This window comes from Coregonus clupeaformis, unplaced genomic scaffold (genome assembly GCF_020615455.1).
Source record: "Coregonus clupeaformis isolate EN_2021a unplaced genomic scaffold, ASM2061545v1 scaf0302, whole genome shotgun sequence".
NCBI classification, from domain to species: Eukaryota; Metazoa; Chordata; class Actinopteri; order Salmoniformes; family Salmonidae; genus Coregonus; species Coregonus clupeaformis.
Genome location: NW_025533757.1, coordinates 194,087 through 215,232, shown reverse-complemented (window position 1 = coordinate 215,232; position 21,146 = coordinate 194,087). Strand labels below are relative to the sequence as shown.

Sequence of the window (21,146 nt, the reverse complement as noted above, 5' to 3'; positions counted from 1 at the left end):
AATATTGCATTTTAAAAGCCTGTTATATTAAATAAAGTACCCTTAAATATAGAAAACATGGAACATTCAATAAATATGTTTTTTTTTTAATGAAAAAATACTTGCTAAAGTGCCAAAATTCAGCATTTTGACATTTCCCTCTGTGACATCTATTAAGATTTTAACCCACTGTAAGGGGCAATCTGCAGTTGATTCATTCATTTTTGGACTTTTGGATTAATGAAATGTACCCATATTGAAGAATATAACTTGTAAAGGCCTCATGAGCTTAATTCAACTGTCATACTCCATCAGAACCCAAAATATAAGCTTTTTCACTCCAATGGTTGTAAACCAAATAATGTAAACACACACTATACAGCCTCAAAACATGGTTAAAACTATAATTTTGATATCATGGATGGTCAGTCCTTACTTCCATAGCTCTGTCTATGAATTTGAGAGTGGTTACATTTCTCCAGCCCTATTCCTCAGATTTTTCCAAAACGGGTGGGGAAGAACCCTAGTTATTTTGTTGCTTTGACAAAGTCATTTCTGAAGATTATTATTTATTTAATGTGATTAGTGATTCAACCCTGTTGCATGAAATTATTTGTGGTTTTAATATGGTGAAACTATTCCTTAAAAAACAAAATCTAAGGGAACATTGAACATCCAATAGTCAAACCATAGTGTAAAAGCAAGTGAGCTGTTTCTACTCTTTTTTGGCCATTTTCTGGTGTTTTGTGGTGGAAAACTGAGTAGGTCGAGCATAACACGTCAACCCTGTTACCCATAGATAGACTGACTAGAAATGTTTTAACAATTTAATTTGTATTGTGAAGCTTGCATTCAATTGCCTATCCCTGTTGCACACAAGCTTCCATTTATAGCTGATTTATGATGAAATCGTTAACACTGTTACGGTCAACCCTGTTACGGTCAACCCTGTTACTTTGGCACTTAATAGGCACTTACTTTTTTATTTATTTTTATTTAACCTCTCGAGATGGGAAAACATTATGTTGAACATGTGCTCTTCATGACAGAATGTAAAAATTAATTTCTCATCACCAAGTTACACTACCCAAGAGACTCATTTCGTGGAACAACCCTTCCACTGTTTGCCCTCTTCCTCCCACCTTCAACCTCCTCCTCCCCCCCTCTCTCCTTCCACCTCATACCCCCTCTCTCATTCCCCCTCCTCCTTCCCTCTCTCCTTCCTTCCACCTCCTACCCCCTCTCTCATTCACCCTCCTCCCTCCCTCTCTCCTTCCACCTCCTACTCCCTCTCTCATTTCCCCTCCTCCCTCCCTCTCTCCTTCCTTCCTTCCTTCCACCTCCTACCCCCTCTCTCGTTCCCCCTCCTCCCTCCCTCTCTCCTTCCACCTCCTACTCCCTCTCTCATTTCCCCTCCTCCCTCCCTCTCTCCTTCCTTCCACCTCCATCCCCCTCTCTCATTCCCCCTCCTCCCTCCCTCTCTCCTTCCACCTCCTCTCATTCCCCCTCTTCCCTCCCTCCCTGGTGTATTAGTTGTGAAGTTCTGTCTCCGTCCCTCTCCTCCCTGAGACCCTAGCAGGCAGGTAACAGGTGATTTATGTTCAGATAAAGTTCCCACTCAGACCTGAGCCGTGCTGTGCTGGTGTAAATCAGATCAGTCTAATGCAGGGGGAATGGAACTTGCCTCTTAAACACAGGGGAGGAGCATCAGCTCTGAGTTATGACTGCCAACGGTCAGAGAGTCGTACAATCATGCTCACACTCAACTCTTACATGAGAACGTACAGACAGCCCAGTCTACAGTCCGACACAGAAAGGAGAGTGTGATAGAGGAATGGAACAATGAAGCCTTAACTCAGGTGTGTTTTACTGAGCTTGTAGCACCTCACTGCTCTCTGCCAGCTCCACACTTCTCTTTGATGAACTGAGCCTTTCCTGCTGGCCGTGCAGGAAATTTCCGCTTATTGCTACTAATGTGGATGTAGTGGAGGTAAGAGACATCTATCTCACTGGTATGGCTTGTCTAGTGCTGTACGGGCAGGCTGGGTTATAGAGTCGGGTTAAACGCTATAGCTGGCTGTTTAAGGGGGAAACAGCTCCTACATTCACATATTTCTCAGAGTAGAAGGGTGGTCAAGGCACCTCAGTGCCAAGTTGCCAATCCAGAAGGCAGGGGGGAAGGAGAGAGGGATATGAAGAAGTTTGAGGGGGGTAACGCCCCTGTTGACCATTTCGGTTTGACTGTTTACCCCCCCGTCGTCGTCGTCTCTCTCTCTCTCTCTCTCTTTCCCCGCTGGGGCAGGGTTTAGAGCGCTATTAAAGAAAAGTGCTGATCCCTCCTGCGTTGGTAAACGAGGGACTTAGCAGGGCTCCTCTGCTCTCTGGCTGGGGTACAACTATCTGTCCTGTACACTCTGAGATTAGGCTGTGCACAGCAGGGGGCAGAGTATAATGCACTGTCAAACATGTACATGGATACACACAGTGAAGCACAATACACTCACATTTTTGCACTGTATGTAATTTAGTAATGAACACAATCCAAGTGGGTGCATTCTATAGGCTCCTACACAGAACATTTGAGATCAGAATTTTAAACACCTACAATATTAAATTGAACACTTTCTTAGTGTGTATATGTGACCCACCGAATTAGTGTTAAAATAACACTTTTAAAAGTGTTGATAAACTAACACACCAAGAGTGTTGTCTCTAACACCATGGGTGTTGCAAAATCCGACTTACATTAACACTTTATTAGAGCTGATGCTGTTACACTTTCTCAGTGTTAGGGAATTAACACCTGTGGTTAAGCCTTATTTGCATATTTATTTCCCAGGGTGCCTTTCGAGTGAATTTAATAGGTACTAGTACCACCCATGACAGTGTTTGCTATTGACAGAGACATTACTTTTGCGTTCAATGGCTTTCAGTCCTGTAGCCTTCACCAAGTGAGTGCCTAAATTAATATTTTATCATCAAAATGTAATTATTCATGACAATACATTACTCTTTTTGACAATAACGTACTTCGACAGCCTAGTTTTACCCTATCACAGTGGTCTGAAACTCCTGGTTTGCAGGCCACATCGGCAAGTCATATTATGCTGTCTTGCAAGGTGTTATATACAGTGCTTTCAGAAACTGCTTCTACAAAGTATTGACTCAGGGGTGTGAATACTTATGCAAATGTAATATTTCTGTATTTGATTTTGAATACATTTGGAAAAATGTCTAAAAACATGTTCTCACTTTGTCATTATGGGGTATTGTGTGTAGATGAATGAGAAAAAAAATCTATTGAATCAATTTTGAATTCAGGCTCTAACACAACAAAATGTGGAATAAGTGAAGGTGTATGAATACTTTCTGAAGGCACTGTAATTCTTATTGAAATCCAGCCAGTTCGAATATCCAACAATTTGAACTTTTAATCACCCACAATCTGCCTTCAGAATGACTGCCAAGGTAGGGAAGATCCATAAATGAGACTACCTAAACCATTGAAACTGGAACAACCATCTCAATAACGGGTGACATAAGTCCAACCACTTACAGATTGGAAAAGTTTACAAAAATGTATGTTATTTATTTTTGTGTAGTATAAGATCAATTAATCTGGAACAAATTGCAAAAATCTCTGAAGCTGGAGACACTTATCTCCCTCACTAACTTTAAGCATCAGTTGTCAGAGCACCTTACCGATCACTGCACCTGTACACAGCCCATCTGAAATTAGCCCGCCCAACTACCTCATCCCTATATTGTTATTTATTTTGCTCATTTGTACCCCAGTATCTCTATTTGCACATCATCTCTTGCACATCTATCATTCCAGTGTTAATAATAATTGTAATTATTTTGCACTATAGCCTATTTTATTGCCTTACCTCCATAACTTGCTAAATTTGCACACTGTATATTATATGTATTTCTGTTGTATTTTTGACTTTGTTTTGTTTTACCCCATATGTAACTCTGTGTTGTTGTTTTTATCGCACTGCTTTGCTTTATCTTGGCCAGGTCGCAGTTGTAAATGAGAACTTGTTCTCAACTGGTTTACCTGGTTAAATAAAGGTGAAATAAAAAAAATAAAAAAAATAAAAATCAATCAATGTGCACGCAGAAACATAGATATTAAAACAAAATATTATAAAAAGCAACCTGCAGCAAAGCATGCTGGGAAATATGATAATGAGGCCCTTCCTATGTCTTTTTCACTCTGACAGAGTTAACGGAAATTAACTAAACACATTCAAGGAACAACAACATCACGTGATGTCGATTCCACTGTGATTCAAATAACACCGCAGATGGTGTCAATTTCAATCCCACTGGTGTTAACCCCACTAGAATCAACACCCTCATATATAACACTCACAAAACTTTTTACCTCAACACTGAGATTTTTTAACACCCACAAATTTGCTGTGTATGACAAAGGCCAAATTTAGCACAGTGAGGGCTATGGGGAGTTGGGCTCACTCAGAAATAAGAGCTCTCCACTCTCTGTTTGTTTCTCCATACCATCCTATCTCCAACCCCTCATTCCATCCCCCCTCCCTCTCCGCTCCTGTCCTCTCCCCCAGTATGATCCCTGCAGTGTATCTATGTGTGGGGACTGGACTAAATGGACTTTAGTTGGATTAACAGAACATTGAATAGAGTCAAACTATTTCACACTGACTCATCTGATAATCTGTTGATCCTAGCCAGAGACTCCAGGCAGACAGACAGATACACACTGAGACAGACAGCTGCAGAGATACAGCAAACCTGGAGGGGAGGGCATCTCAGCATCATCAGCCAGAGCCAGAGGAATAAGTTATTGTTTTGTTGCTGTGGCCTTTCCAACTTTCCACCATGTGCCCAAGAACGGTCCCTGGTAAGCCCCTGATCCCCCACTGTGAGCCCTGGGTAAGAGACCGGCCCAGGCTGGTAGTGCTCTGTGTGGTGCTGGCTGTCCAGCACAACTATTACCAGTACCATGCTGCAACTAAACTAAGCATGCAGCTGCATAGCTATACAAGGCAAGGTTTTTTCAGTCTGTGCTTTCTGTGTAATTCTCTCCTTTTTTGTCATGCTCTCCCTCTTTACCACTCAATGTTATTCTCTAAACTCTACCACTCCTCTTTCTCCCCCAGCCCCCAACACCCACCCTCCCCACCCCACCCTCCCCCACCCTCCCCCCACCCTCCCCTCACCCCACCTCATATGTATCTTTCTCTCGGCTTTCTTCCAATCTCTATTTCCATCGTTCTATCTCTCTTATTTTGCCATTTTCAGAGATAAAGCATAGAGGAATCCATGCGCTGCCAGTGCAGCTTACCATTTCTCCTGCCTTCTATCAGATGGTATATCTGCCCCTGGCTTTCTCTCTATCAGTCATATCAGCAGCCTCTATCCATCTCTATCATCTCTCCCAACACCATACATCAAACCAGAAGGGAAATGGACTGATAATGGAAAGAGAGAAAAACCTCCCAGAGAGGCTCTGTATCTCATATATTGATCATAGGAACATGCACTGAGTCTCTCTCACGGAGTCTCTCTCTCACATAGACAGGAAGATGAACATCAGTTTGCACTGTGCAGGCTAACGGATAAAGAATTCCCCCTTAAATACTACACTAACCTCAATGCTTCTGTCTGACTGTGTCTGAGTTGCAGAGTGACATATGGTGACTTCAGTTTTTAGATGCGCATGAGCAACTAAGGCTGTGTCCAAAATCTGTCTTGCCTACTACTTACTAAAACTGTGTACTAATTGTACTAAATATTATTTAGAATGTACAGTTTAGTAAAACGTATGCAGTAAGCAACAAATATCAACATACTAGCTTAATCTATACTGAGAATGTGTAATCTAATACACAATTGCATTGTTTTATCGCCATATGTTCATTTTGGTACAGCCAGTCCTCTTACCTGATTATCAGCTGTTGTCAAACACAAGTGGGTCTGAAAAGACGATTCTCTTCCTAAATAGCATGCTGGCAATTCGTTCTAGATGAAAACCTAAAATGAGTTTGACATCCTGGCATTTAAAGCATACTCAATCGAAATGTGACATACTATAAAACATTATATTTTCAAACTCCCAATCAGCCTACTATTTAGAATGCAAGTATGGAACATAAATGCCCCCTCTTTAGGAAATAATGAGATATCTATTTCCATTAAGGATGAAATAGAATGAAGGATGAAATGGGTAAAAGGAGATGGAACTGAACATGCTGCTGGGGAAAGGCTGGTGGTGGTACATTATGTGAAGTAAACGTCACAGCAGGCCACATTACGAAGAAATAAATAAAGAATAAAATGAGAAAATAAAAAGACTGAAAATGAAATACTGGTAGCTACAGGTCAGTGCGACCCAGACAGAGGTGGAGAGAGGCGTGGGTGGAGGAGGGAGAGTGGAGGAGGAGGGGAAGGGCAGGGAGGCAAGGGGCTTCAGACCAGCCTGTTCTCCTTCTCAAACAGCACACACTCTGGGGAGACCCTCCGGACAAGGCTAATCTACTCTCTCCCTCATTCAATCACTCTCTCTCTCCCACTCTCATCTTCTCTCGTCTTCTCTCCTTTATTCTCTCTCTCACCCCCCCCCTCCCCCTCCACACACACACACATTTTCCCACCATGTTGAGAAGAACAGTCAGAGACACAGCAAGTCTACAATTCTAGACCTTAGGTCCTGAGAGAGACATAACCTTAAATCTTTCAATCTCTCCATCTGAACCACTCCCAGTGAGAGAGGCACTACTTAAACAAACAGCTATCATCATCATGCATCATCAATGGCACCTCCTCTACAGATCCTAATCAGTAACACACCACCATGTAATCTAGTGCTCGACATCCATTACTGACCGACCCACTGGTCAGCAGCGGAGGGACACAGGGTGGTCTGGCTGCTGACGATAGGCTCTGGACGATCACAGTAGCATCTTCTAGTACATGGTGCAAATCTCCCTGTTACATTGCATGATTGATGCAAAAGTCTGAGACACGGATATGGATCTTAAGAGACGATTTGTCCCTAAGCGAGTAAGGGATGGAACCACAAGAGGTAAGTGATGTATTAAGTCAGCAGTATTCATCATTAGCTACTCAGAGCCAGACTGGGCGAATGAAATAAAACCTCAAGGCACCCTGTGTCTGCCCCTCTGTACTGAGTAGGCCTGACTGATGCCCCTTCACAGTTTGATTAGAAGAGCACAACTAAAAGAGAAGTGAAAGTGGTTGATAAAGAGGAATGGGAGTGTGCAGCATCAATAAGGCATTGGAGCTAGAGTAAGCGCTGGGCCTGGAACAGCACAGATAGGGCAGACCCAGCTATACACTGGAACACAGGAGTCTGTCCCGGGACAGATGGACAGAACACAGAGGAACAAAGGAAAGAGTTTAGGATAGGAGGTTGTGAGGAGTTGGAGTATGTCTGGAGTGTTTGGGTCTTGAGCATAGAATGCAGGTATGCAAGCACAAACACACGTACACATGACACACACACACACCTACACACACACACACCCCCTGGGGGGTTACTGCTGTTTCCTGAGAATGCCCTGACAAACCAACTGAGAGGAACCAGCCTGTGTTGTGTGGGTGTGTGTTTGTGCAGAGAGGAAGAGTCAGATTGTCCACTCTCTCTGTCAGAGTTTCGATGGTTAACAGTGGGGGGCCGTATCCTTTTCCCACAGTGGGAGCCCCTGCCCCCTGCTCCTCTGATATTCACCTGCTACTATCTCACCAGTCACTCCCCTTTTACTGCTGTCCTCTACTGTGTTGTGAGGGAACAGGACTATTACTGCTTATGCATCCTTATTTCCACGTAAAACCCACCACTGGTGTGCATGGCCAAAGAGCTCTATTTTCATGTCATCCAACAAATGTAAACGCCTGGAGTTTTCTAAACGGCATTGGCACTTGGAACCAGTGCTATGGTCAGATGACATGAAAATACAGCTCTTTGGCCATGCAAACCAGTACCTACTGTAATATATGGTGGTGTATATTTGATGTTATGGGGCTATTTTGCTTCCACTGGTCCTGGGGCCCTTGTTAAGGTCAACAGCATCATGAACTTTACCAAGTAAAATCAACATTTTGCAATGGCCATCTCAGTCTCCGGACTTGAATCCCATTGAAAATCTGTGGTTTGAATTGGCAGTCCATAAGCGCAGAAGAAGGATATTAAGGATCTGGAAAGATTCTGTATGGAGGAATGGTGGTCTAAGATCCCTCCCAATGCATTCTCCAATCTCATACAACACCTTTGAAAAAGGCTCAGTGTCATTATCATCATAAGGTGAGGTATTGAAAGGTCTTGGAAACAGGGGTGCCAATAATTTTGAAAAAAACATTACCTGTTAAACAAAATCTATTTCTCTGAGCAATTGTATTAGAATAAAATATGATTTGTGAGATAAATGTTACAAATTATTTTTACAGAGGTATAAGTTTAAGAGAAGGGGGGAATAGAAAAACAAAACAGGAGATGAGGAAGATTGGGGCTAGGGTCAGTCTAGGGTCAGTCTGTGATATCTGGTGTTATTCTCCTGTCTTATCCGGTGTCCTGTGTGAATTTAAGTATGCTCCCTCTAATTCTCGCTCTCTCCCTCCCATCCCGGAGGACCTGAGTCCTAGGACCATGCCTCAGGACTACCTGGCCTGATGACTCCTTGCTGTCCCCAGTCCACCTGGTCGTGCTGCTGCTCCAGTTTCCACTCTTCTGCCTGCAGCTATGGAACCCTAACCTGTTCACCGGACGTGCTACCTTGTCCCAGACCTGCTGTTTTCAACTCTTTCTCTCTACCACACCTGCTATTTCAACCTCTAAATGCCCGGCTATGAAAAGCCAAGTGACATTTACTCCTGATGTACTGACCTGTTGTAACCTCTACACCCACTGTGATTATTATTTGACCCTGCTGGTCATCTATGAACGTTTGAACATCTTGGAGAAAAATCTGGCCATAATGGCCATGTACTGTTTTAATCTCCACCCGGCACAGCCAGAAGGGGACTGGCCACCCCTCAGAGCCTGGTTCCTCTCTAGGTTTCTTCCTAGGTTTCTGCCTTTCTAGGGAGTTTTTCCTAGCCACCGTGCTTCTACATCTGCATTGCTTGCTGTTTGGGGTTTTAGGCTGGATTTCTGTATAGCACTTTGTGACATCTGCTGATGTAAAAAGGGCTTTATAAATAACATTTGATTGATTGATTGATAAGAGACATTTAATAAAATAAATAAGGAGAGGTCCAAATGACTCCCTCCATAGTGTGTATCAAAGCAGTAGTGTGGTTCTGTGTATGACAGTTGTAATGAATATCTTGGAAGAAAAAGGTTTCGATTCACGCGCCGTGCACGGCAGGTGTTTATTACGCCTTCGCAGAAGGCAGGAATTGTGGTCACAGGCAGGCAATGGTCATACACAGGTAGGCAAACAGTCAGGTGAAACAAAACTAGGACTTAAGGCTAAAACTGGTTCTCACAAATGAGCTATGAAAAGGCTTAGTAGAGTCAAAATTAACAATACCTCACAAGGCACAAACAGAAAGAACTGAACTAAATAAGGAGCTGATGAGACCAGGTGAGTAACTAACACAGGTGAAATCAATGAACAAAAATGAAAGACAGGGCTACGTTCAAGAACACAAAGAAACAGGGCTACGTTCAAGAACACAAGGTGAACTAAGAAAATAAATACAAAACCTTACAACAGTATATTTCAGAGAGAAAGAGAGAGAGAGAGAAAGAGAGAGAGAGAGAGAGAGAGAGAGAGAGAGAGAGAGAGAGAGAGAGAGAGAGAGAGAGAGAGAGAGAGAGAGAGAGAGAGAGAGAGAGAGAGAGAGAGAGAGAGAGAGAGAGAGAGAGAGAGAGAGAGAGAGAGAGAACAAACTCTGGGCAACAACAGCTCTGGCATGTTTAAACAACAGATTACCATTAATCTGACTTTCAAATCAGCCCAGGTTACAGATGTTTACTGTGATTACCAACCAAAGGCTATTATTATAATTACTCACTTAGGCTCCTGGCAGAGAGAGAGAGAGACAGAGACAGAGACAGTGAGAGAGACAGAGATAGAGACAGAGAGAGAGACAGAGACAGAGACAGAGAGACAGAGACAGAGACAGAGACAGAGACAGAGAGAGAGAGAGAGAGAGAGAGGGGGGGTATATGCATAATATCCTGCCTTTTCCTAGTGGAAACACCTGCACGTAATCAGATTAAATGATAGATTGAGCTAATCTCTTTGTGAAACAGGAGAGGTCGACAGGAGGCTGCAAACAAGAGGGTGCTTTACTCTAAACACTCGCTACAAAGGGAATAAATCTGAAGACGTGTGTGTTTGTATCAGAGCCATTCTCTTTTAGTTTCTCACAGAGTAGATTTATCTTTCTGGAGGCGGAGGGCCGTTTGGTGTGGGATGGGCCAGTATAGACTGCATGGCTAGAGACCATCTGGACATCTGCAGACAGAACCCACAACATCCTCAGGCTAACTTTGAGATAACTTTCATCTAACTTTGGCAAAGAAATCTAGAGAGAGAATAAATGGCCCGTTATTGTCTCATTGTTGTCGTCTTTGCTCCAAGAAGGAGAGCTTTTTGGGCACTCAGAGCTTCGGTACCCTCTTCTACTGAGAGAGAAAGTGGAATGATTACTGTATTTGACAATGATAAAGCACCAGAGCCATCTCACTAAAACACCCCCTATGTCTGGAAGAGGAGCACAGTCTACAACATCTCTGACTGCTTGTCTGTCCTAAACAATGTACCTCAGACGGCATTCTAAAAGCCTTTGCTCCCAAGAGACGCCCCCACCCACCACCCACCCTCCACTCTCTCCAAACCACCACTTTCTCACTCCAAAACCATCATACATTCAACAAACATTTAATAATGAGGTATAGTATGACCCCACTGTAACCATGGTGACGCATGACCCTGATCATTTTCAGTGAAGATTATGAGTGTGTGTGTGTGTGTGTGTATGAGCCTCCTCTCCAGTCCCAGTCAGAGCTTTGTCCCTTTATGGTCGGTCTGAGCCCAGGAACGAGGGACAGAACAGTAATTGGACATTTCAAAGATGAAAAGGATTCATTACGATGGTTAGTGTTAATTAGGAGCATTAGACAGCAGTAAGGTGACGAGTGACAGTGGGGGCAGCAGTGAAGGGTGTATGTAGTGTGTGTGTGGTGTGTGTGTGGTGTGTGTGTGGTGTGTGTGTAGTGTGTGTGTAGTGTGTGTGTGTGTGTGTGTGTGTGTGTGTGTGTCCTTCCCCCATCACATCTCTGTCTCCAGGAGAGGATACTGTTCAGGGAGATCAGGATGTTCTCTGTTAGAGATACCTTAAAAGGTCATTGTAAAAGTAAAAATGTTAAGTTAAAAGGTTGTCAGAAACTGGCGTCTGCAATGAATCCGCCTAGCCCTTTTAATATAGCATACCCAGAGAATGGAGAGTTTAGCTCTTTCATGTCCCTCTAAATTGTTCTCAAATGATCTAGCAACCCTAGTCTATGACCATGTCCAAATCTGTCACAGTGAACTACAAGTCAAAAATATGAAAGCACTACTTGAAAAGAAAACTCTTCCTAACTATACTTACTCGCCACACACAGAATGGAAACCTGTGAACTACTGAGGGTGAGACCCCATCTGTGAATCCCTCTACACAGGACACCTCCTCTTTAAGACAGAAACCAGCCCCGGCTCCTTCCGTTCCTGACCCTTTAAGGACAGTAAAGCGTCAGCTCAACAGTAGAGGAGAAAAAGGGGGGGGGAAACATCTAGCGCAAACAATAAGCTGTCAATCAGAGCAGCCTCAGGAGAGCTGTCAGGGGTTTAGCTGTGATTGTCAGGTGTGGCATTTGTTGAGTCAAACCCACACTGCAGTCTGAGATCCTCACAGGAGGAGGCTTCCACCTGGGCCAAGAACTCCCCAAAACTTACTGACCCTCTCTCTCTCTCTCTCTCTCTAGGTCTGTCTGTCTCTCTCTCTCTAGGTCTGTCTGTCTCTCTCTCTCTCTGTCTCTAGGTCTCTCTCTCTCTCTGTGTCTCTACGTCTGTCGCTCTCTTTCTCTTTCTCAATTCAATTTGTAGCTCTCTCTCTCTCTCGGTCTGTCTGTCTCTCTCTCTCTCTGTGTCTCTACGTCTGTCTGTCTCTCTGGGTCTGTCTCTCTCTCTTTCTCAATTCAATTCAATTCAATTTGCATCTCTCTCTGTGTCTCTACGTCTGTCGCTCTCTGTCTCTCTGTCTCTCTGTCTCTCTGTCTCTCTGTCTCTCTGTCTCTCTGTCTCTCTGTCTCTCTCTCTCTCTCTCTCTCTCTCTCTCTCTCTCTCTCTCTCTCTCTCTCTCTCCCCCCCTCTCTGTCTCTGTCTCTGTCTCTCTCTGTCTCTAGGTCTGTCTGCCTGTCTCTTTCTTTCTCTCATATACACATACAATGTCTCATTGTACAGAGCAAACACACACACACACACACACACACACACACACACACACTTGCACACACATGCACACGTACAAGTTTGTCCTAAAACTAAGAGAAGAAGCTGTCCTAGAGCTAAGAGAAACCCACTGAATGCAAAAATGTCCTCACACACCTTCACTGAGAAGTCTGGCTGGAAAGAGGCAGAGAGAAGGGGGTGGGTGAGATCAAAGACAGAGCTGCTGTAGAATACAGAGAGGAGCAAGGAGGCCTGCTGCTATCAGAGCCAGATAACAAATAACTTCACAGTGTTTCAGGGCTAATGCAGCAGAACTAAAGGCACAGATATGGCCCACCACTAGCGCAGCTCTACCTTTTTTATATGGAAATGTACTGTGAAGAAATATTAGTGTATGAGCGTGTGTGTTTGGGTTTTTGTGGGGGTACAAGTGGTATACAGGTAGTGTGCATAGTGTGTGTGTGTGTGTGTGTGTGTGTGTGTGTGTTGTCTGAAGGACATCTATGTGTTCATTGGTAGGCACCTCAGGTCTGTGACTGGGAATAAATGGATTGTGAAGCAGGGTAGCAGGAGGGGGGATGGCTTTGAGGAGACGGTGTGTGTGTGTGCGTGCATGTGTGTGTGTCCTTTGTGGCGGCCAAAGATCAACTGGGGTCAAGCCTCATTTTCCTGCAGCATTAATTACCAGATGCACACACAGTGCTGAAGGTATGGAGGCTCATAGTGCTGCTGGCTGCAGTTGCAGAGGGTGCAGAGAGGAGAGACAGTGGTTGTGTTACACCTGTCAAACCTCTCCTCTGTCTCTAAGAATTCCCTCTAAGAGTTTTAGTTCAGCAAGGTTTGAGTGTGTGAGTGCGTGTGAGTGTGTGTGTGTGTGTGCCTGCCTATAGGGTTAGATTTTTTCCCTGGTGTCAGTATGATTGTCCTGGGCACATAACATCTCTGATGGGGTCACTGGCACCACACAACAACACACACACACACATTCACCCCCATTACCCTACAGTGCTGACTGGGCGCTTTTACAAGACAGGCCGCTCAAACGCTGACACACTCAAACACCCTCTGTCTCACTCTCTCCCTCCCTCTATTGCCCTTTTACTCAATTCCTCCATCACTTTCTCCCTCTGTCCGTCCGTCCGTCACTGGATTGAACTGGACATTATTTTCAGTGTGTTATCGTTTATGGTCATGCACTCTTAAAAAGCCTGTCAGCTACACACTGGTGACCTAAACACATCTGACAACAAAGACAAAACACACTATAGCTCCTCTCACCAGCCTCCTCTGGTGCTGTAGCGGTGTTGCATAGCGGACCGCCACAGTGTTGAAACAGGAGCTGAAGTTGTTTCCTGAAGCTGCTATAACCCAGGAAGGTTAGACTGTTTCTTTTCTCTCCTTTTTTTAAAAATCCTTGACATTCAGATGAATGAGAGAGATGTATGAATGTATTTATGTTCAGGCTTTTATGTGCAATGCCTTCCCTTGATATTCCATGTTAGACTACAATAGAAGCACCTGGCCATGTTTCCTCAGTCTTGGGGGATGTTCTGAAAGTCAGTGTTTATTTATGTGTTTTACGCTGAGAGAGAGAGAGAGAGAGAGAGAGCAAGAGAGAGAGAGAGAGAGAGAGAGAGAGAGAGAGAGAAGCAGGTTTCCCTGGGAGCTGATTCTCTGTTTAAATGCATAGCTGTATTGATCATCCACACCGGGCCTCTCTCAGAGCAACACTAAGGACAGATTAACTGTGTTAGAAGTCACTAAAACCCGCAGGTCTCAAATCACACCTGTCTGACTCATCATACATCCATATGTAGCACGCCTGCTAACTTTTCAGGACGTAGTCTTTGGTTGTGTACAGATGACAGGGTTGTGTATGTGTCTGTTTGTTTGTGTAGTTGGAAAGGGAGTGTGTGTGAGAGAGAGTCTGTGTCTGTTTCACCTGGGGTGTGTGTTTTTGGGTTATTGTTTGTAGTGTACTGCATGTGTGTGTGTTTGTATTTGGGGGCAAGATATACATCTGTTTGTATGGAGAAACATTTGGCAACGTGTATCATGTGTGTGTGCGCTCGCGTTGACTTAAGTGTGTGTACATGCCGTGTGTGTGTGTGGATGTGTGTGTGTGTGTAGCAGGTTGGGTCCCCTTGCCGCCCTGGGGCTTCAGAGTCCATTTCCAGTTGTGCAGTGTGATAAGTTTCCCTGTCAGATCCTCCCAGCACCACTATATTTCTGATAAGCTCCGATGCTCGTTTTCCAGACCTCTGGCACAGAGATCAATTTGAGATTGATTCGGAATGCCCTGCTGGGGCGAGCTGGGAGATCAATTTGAGATGGATTGTTCACGCCAGGGGGCAAACGGCACACAGCTCTCTCTCTCTCCCTCCCTCTCCCTTACTTGCTTTCTTTACCTCCCCCCTTTTTCCTCATCCCTCCCTCTCTCCCTCCCTTCTGTTCTATCTTTTTCTCATTCTCTATCACTCTCCCCTTTTCCTACATTGCTCTTCTTGCTCCTCTCTCTCTCTCTCTCTCTCTCTCTCTCTCTCTCTCTCTCTCTCTCTCTCTCTCTCTCTCTCTCTCTCTCTCTCTCTCTCTCTCTCTCTCTCTCTCTCTCTCTCTCTCTCTCTCTCTCTCTCTCTCTCTCTCTCTCTCTCTCTCTCTCTCTCTCTCTCTCTCTCTCTCTCTCTCTCTCTCTCTCTCTCTCTCTCTCTCTCTCTCTCTCTCTCTCTCTCTCTCTCTCTCTCTCTCTCTCTCTCTCTCTCTCTCTCTCTCTCTCTCTCTCTCTCTCTCTCTCTCTCTCTTGCCAGTATAATCTCTAATTTCCATCTCCCTTTCTCCCCCTTCTCGTACTCTCTACCTCTCCTCTCCCCTCTCTCTCCTCTCCCCCCTCTCCCTCTCCGTCTTCCGGTGTGTGTGTGTGTGGATCAGGCAGACTGAGGAGCAGTAGGGGTAGGAATGACTCCATTAGCTCAGGGCCAGCTCCTGTGGAGTGATAAGCCTCAGGCGACGACAGATAACTCATCTGGCTTGGTAATGTACACACACACAGTCCACAGAGAATACCAATGGATACCCCCCTGGCCACCCAAACACACAACCACACACGCACAAGGAAACACACACACATAGCATAGGCCAGTTCCATTCTCCCCAGCCAAGTGACCATGGTCAGCCAACCTCCTACCCTGTGTCACCCCCACTGGATTCTGACCTTATCTCCACAGATGTCATCAGGCCAGGGCAGACCCATCTCCATCCATCCATCCCTTCACCCCATATCCACTCCTTCATCCCTTCCACCAATATGCTACCACCCCACCATCCGTTCACCCCATCCGTCCCTCTACTTCCCTCTCTCTGCCTCTCCTCTCTGGCCCAGTGACCAGTGTTATTACCACATGGAAACCTCCTTCCTCTATCTCTACCTAGAACCTGACCTTATCTATATCTAGAACATGACCTTATCTCTAATTAGACCCTATCTCTATCTAGAACCTGACCTTATCTCTATCTAGACCCTGACCTTATCTCTATCTAGACCCTGACCTTATCTCTATCTAGACCCTGACCTTATCTCTATCTAGACATCTCTATCTAGACCATGACCTTATCTCTAACTAGACCCTGACCTTATCTCTATCTAGACCTTATCTCTATCTAGACCCTGACCTTATCTCTATCTAGGACCTGACCTTATCTCTAACTAGACCCTGACCTTATCGCTATCTAGACCCTGACCTTATCTCTATCTAGAACCTGAACTTATCTCTAACTAGACCCTGACCTTATCTCTAACTAGACCCTGACCTTATCTCTATCTAGAACCTGACCTTATCTCTAGCTAGACCCTGACCTTATCTCTAGCTAGACCCTGACCTTATCTCTAGCTAGACCCTGAACTTATCTCTAACTAGACCCTGACCGTATCTATATCTAGACCCTGACCTTATCTCTAGCTAGACCCTGACCTTATCTCTATCTAGACCCTGAACTTATCTCTAACTAGACCCTGACCGTATCTATATCTAGACCCTGACCTTATCTCTAGCTAGACCCTGTCCTTATCTCTATCTAGACCCTGAACTTATCTCTAACTAGACCCTGACCATATCTATATCTAGACCCTGACCTTATCTCTAGCTAGACCCTGACCTTATCTACATTTACATTTACATTTACGTCATTTAGCAGACGCTCTTATCCAGAGCGACTTACATTATTTATTTGTTCATACCCCCTGTGGGAATCGAACCCACAACCCTGGCGTTGCAAACACCATGCTCTATCAACTGAGCTACATCCCTGCCGGCCATTCCCTCCCCTACCCTGGACGACGCTGGGCCAATTGCACGCCGCCCCATGGGTCTCCCGGTCACGGCCGGCTACGACAGAGCCTGGATTCGAACCAGGATCTCTAGTGGCACAGCTAGCACTGCAATGCAGTGCCTTAGACCACTGCGCCACTCAGGAGATCAATTTGAGATTGAGATCTATCTCTATCTAGAACCTGAACGTATCTCTAGCTAGACCCTGACCTTATCTCTATCTAGAACCTGAACATATCTCTAACTAGACCCTGACCTTATCTCTATCTAGAACCTGACCTTATCTCTATCTAGACCCTGACCTTATCTCCACACCACCTCTGGAGCCCACAACACTGACTGGGACTGTTACTGTAGACAGCACTGACCTTTACCCTCAGCCTAAGGATGTGGAACATCCTCATTTACCTATTGACCTGACCCTGTCAGCAGTCAGGACCATACTTTATCTAGACAAGCACAGGGAGACAAGACGTGAGCCAACAAATCCCAGAGACGTACCTTACACCTCTGGCTTGTGGACCACCAGGGAAGGGGGCTGAGGTCATGAGCCGTAGCCCAGTATGTGTGTCCTTGGCTGAGCTGCCCATGTAGCCAGAGCCCCTGCAGGGAGATGGAGCCTCCACACCTGGGTGGCTCTATAAGAGCCTGTCACCACTCTATTAATCAGACTGTAACCTGGACGCCCGGCCTGGGCTGAACAGTAACAGGACCCGGCGCTATGTGGCACCTCATTACACTAAAGGTTTAAAGGTTTTATTCTCTCTCATCCCGGGAGTGACCACCCTCACCTTCCAAATACCACACTAGATATTATATTATACCCACCACCTCCCTACCCTCCTCTGCCCCCTCTACTGCCCTTTTTTTGCCAAGAGTGACCACCCTCATCCCCAAATAACACACTCGTTATGCCCCCCATGGCATCCTCCTACCCCGTGCCCCCTCCCTGCCCTCCCAGAGAGCTCTGGCCCTAACCAGCCAGTCTAATAGGGCAGTTTAGTATGGGGCGTGCCATCGGCCCCAGCAGCTGCAGATAGTTCATGCCCCTATGCCCCCCTTGCGCCCACCCCCCTGACCCCCTTCCTCTTTCTGAGCCTGTGACAGATGGATCTGATCTATTATTACACCCCCCCCATCCAATCTCCAGCCCCCCCCAGTAATGAAAACAGATGATGCCACATTAGAGGAATGGAACGCATAGAGGGAGAGCAGACTGAAAATACACAGGACCAGATGCCTAGCACACACTGCCCTGTGTTCAGTCCGACCCTCCTCTCCTCCCTCCTCTCATTCTCTCCACTGAGGGAAAATGGAGCGGACAGTAATGGCCAGTGTAATACTAGGGTACAAGCTGGACCTTCATATTTACAAGTGAACGCTCACATGGCCACAAAACAGAGCTGATGAGTGTTGAGGGTTTAGAGTTGCAGTGACTCCCTATGGGCTTAGATGAAAAGGCAGGGAATTCTTACCGGAAATGTACATGTTAAAAACATATAGCATATAAAATAATTACACAATAACACATTTGATTGTAATATAAATTGATTCCACAAGTCTTCGCCTTCACAAACACCTGAAAATCTATAGTTTGGAGCATTTTTGTATTGGAAACAGGTTATCAAGTCATTTTACATGCCATTGAACATGTGTTAATTTAGTGAATTTCCAGTAGGGATAGGTCATAAGCAACATTTGTGGCTCTGTGCAAAACATAAGGATGCATTTGGAGTGTAGTTAGTCTTCACTCCCCTGGGCAGTTGTTTCATCCTGGTGATTCAAGGCTCTGAACTACATAGATGTCCTATTAGACTCCCCACATTCCTCAACCTTTATTAACTCACTTACTAAAACATCTGCTGTTCCAAAAAAGTGAAATTAGGGAGAAGAGCTGTTTGCTCATACAATAATTTACTGCTTATGCACACATGCTCCCTGCGCTGCCTCAAACTTCCAGCTCTGTTTGCCATGAGAATGTGTGTGCATGTGTGATATGTGCGTGCGTGCGTGTGTATGTGTGTGTGTGTGTGTGTGTGTGTGTGTGTGTGTGTGTGTACAAGCGTATGTGTGTAGAGAGAGAGACTGTTGGCCTTTGATAGCACCTGAGTCTCTGTGTACAGGAATAACAGTACATTGAGCTTTTGTAGCAGTGCACTGGAGCGAACGGAGGGCAATGTCAGCTGTATCTCTCCCCCAAACAGAGTGAAACAGTGAAACTGTGCCCCCATCCCTCATCCCACAGCTGGGCCACGCCAAGCCACACAGCCCCTGTCACCGCCTGCAGCCCTGGAGGAAACAAACGATGACAAAACCCATCCACTGTCAGGGTCATCCAGGAGCACTGTCTTCAGTGAGACAGATGAGAGAGAGAGAGAGAGAGAGAGAGAGAGAGAGAGAGAGAGAGAGAGAGAGAGAGAGAGAGAGAGAGAGAGAGAGAGAGAGAGAGAGAGAGAGAGAGAGAGAGAGAGAGAGAGAGAGAGACCACTCTGTTGGAAAGAGGTGAGGGTGACAGGTGCAGGGAGGAGGCTACTGGGGTAGTGTGGGAGGGGGAGGGTGGACCTTGTTTGGAAATAATGTAGAGATTAACAATGTGGAGGTGGGCTTGGAAAGAAAAGGGGCTCCATTGGTATGAGGGGACAGCGGGTTGAGGGTTAGGGTTGTGTTGAGGCTATGGTTAGGGTTGTACCAGGATGTGGACATGAAGCTAGGGTTACGGTTAGAGTTGTGGTTGAGGGTTTAACCAGGATGTAGACATGAAGCTAGGGTTAGGGCTAGGGCTAGGGTTGAGGCTAGGGTTGAACTGGGATGTGGACTTGAATCTAGGGTTAGGGGTTAGGGGACAGGGCTGGTCAGACACAGAAAGGGTGGAGTAGAGAGCAGAGAGAGGAAGGTGCGATGTAGATTAAAGGCACCTGAAGGGCAGGGTGTGGGGGGAACATTCGCGCTATAACCACATACGATAAACCAGGGTGATTTCCATCCTTGGGGTGATCCCTGGAGCTCCCTAATCCCAACAGGGACAAGTGGGATTCCCCTGGGCTTCCCAGGGATAGACAGGGAATACTGGCATCACCATAGTAACCTCTAGGGTCACATACCACACATTTAAAAAATAGAAAACAGAACATTCTGCTCCATTGCACTCCATTGTAAAGGGTGCCAATATATTTGACCACGACTGTATAGTATTGCTGTCCTGATATAACATATATTCCTCCAGCTATCTCAGCACAGTTACCATAACTCTGGTGTAGCTGCAGGGCTGCCTATCCTATGGCTAGCCATGAACCGTAATCAGATCCAATCACATGCATGCACTTTATCAACAGACTGATTACAACATTGACTAAGACAGCCCTGATACAAAATACAGTATGTAAGGGATAATCAACGAGGGGCTATGCATTCTATGGAAAACAATGAGCGACGTGGAAGGTGTGTTCCACGACGTGCAAGCAGAGTGGAACTGATCTTCCACGGAGTTGCATTATTTTCCAGAGAATGCATAGAGCCCTGAGTTGATGATCCCTTTTATACTATGGCTATAATTTAACAGATTTGATGCAAAAAATGTGTTCATTTGCAGGTAGAAATGTGTTCAACATCCACTGAAGTAGGTAGCAAGTTTACTAGATAGCTACAGTAGTTGCCTTAGTAACCAAACAGACTTGCTAGTTTAGCTAACTAACTGTTGTGGAAAATTCGATCCAAAAATTAAGGCAGAGACTATTTAATTGTATAATAAAAAAATCTTTAATCAATCAGCTGCAGGGGAGATCTATCGCTGATTTCACAGGGAAGAACTCAAATAATAAATGGTTACATGTCCCTTATATAGTAGGAGGTCATAATACAATCATATGGTTTACACAACAGTTATTTTCTAAGAGCAACAGAACACAGAACACAATGGCCTTGTGTTAGGGTGCAGACATAACAGTCTATGCAAGCCATAACATCACAGTTCAACACAGAACATGTCCCTTGAGAAGTTACAACAGCTCACCCCAAATTCTGCCACAACAAAACCATCAGTCCTAGCTTGCTATTATGACAATCAAATTCAACAATGCCAATAATGTTTTCAATGCGACTTTTGCTTTCAAAAGTAGCTCAAACATAGAACATGTAAGAATGAACTAAAGCCATTGAATTCTACCGTGGAAGTATACCGTGCTTTATAGGGAAATAATGCACACTCTAGAATGCCCTTCAAGCCCATCAGAAACGAGTATTCAACAATGCCATGGTATGAATGATTATATAGGATAATAGATATTACAGCATTGATTACATTGGCAAAAATGTGTGTGTGTGTGTTTCTCTGGTTTATCCCCATTTCTCAACAGGGGCAAACACACCCAGCAGCAACCTTATTTCTTTACCCACAACCCAT

At 45.0% G+C, this 21,146-nt stretch overlaps 1 protein-coding gene across 2 annotated transcripts in view; it reads right to left on the bottom strand.

Moving 5' to 3' along the window:
• LOC121558010 (RNA-binding Raly-like protein) overlaps positions 1-21,146 on the bottom strand; it is a 63,701-nt gene that overhangs the window by 15,648 nt on the left and 26,907 nt on the right. The gene's annotated exons all lie outside the window — the stretch shown is intronic.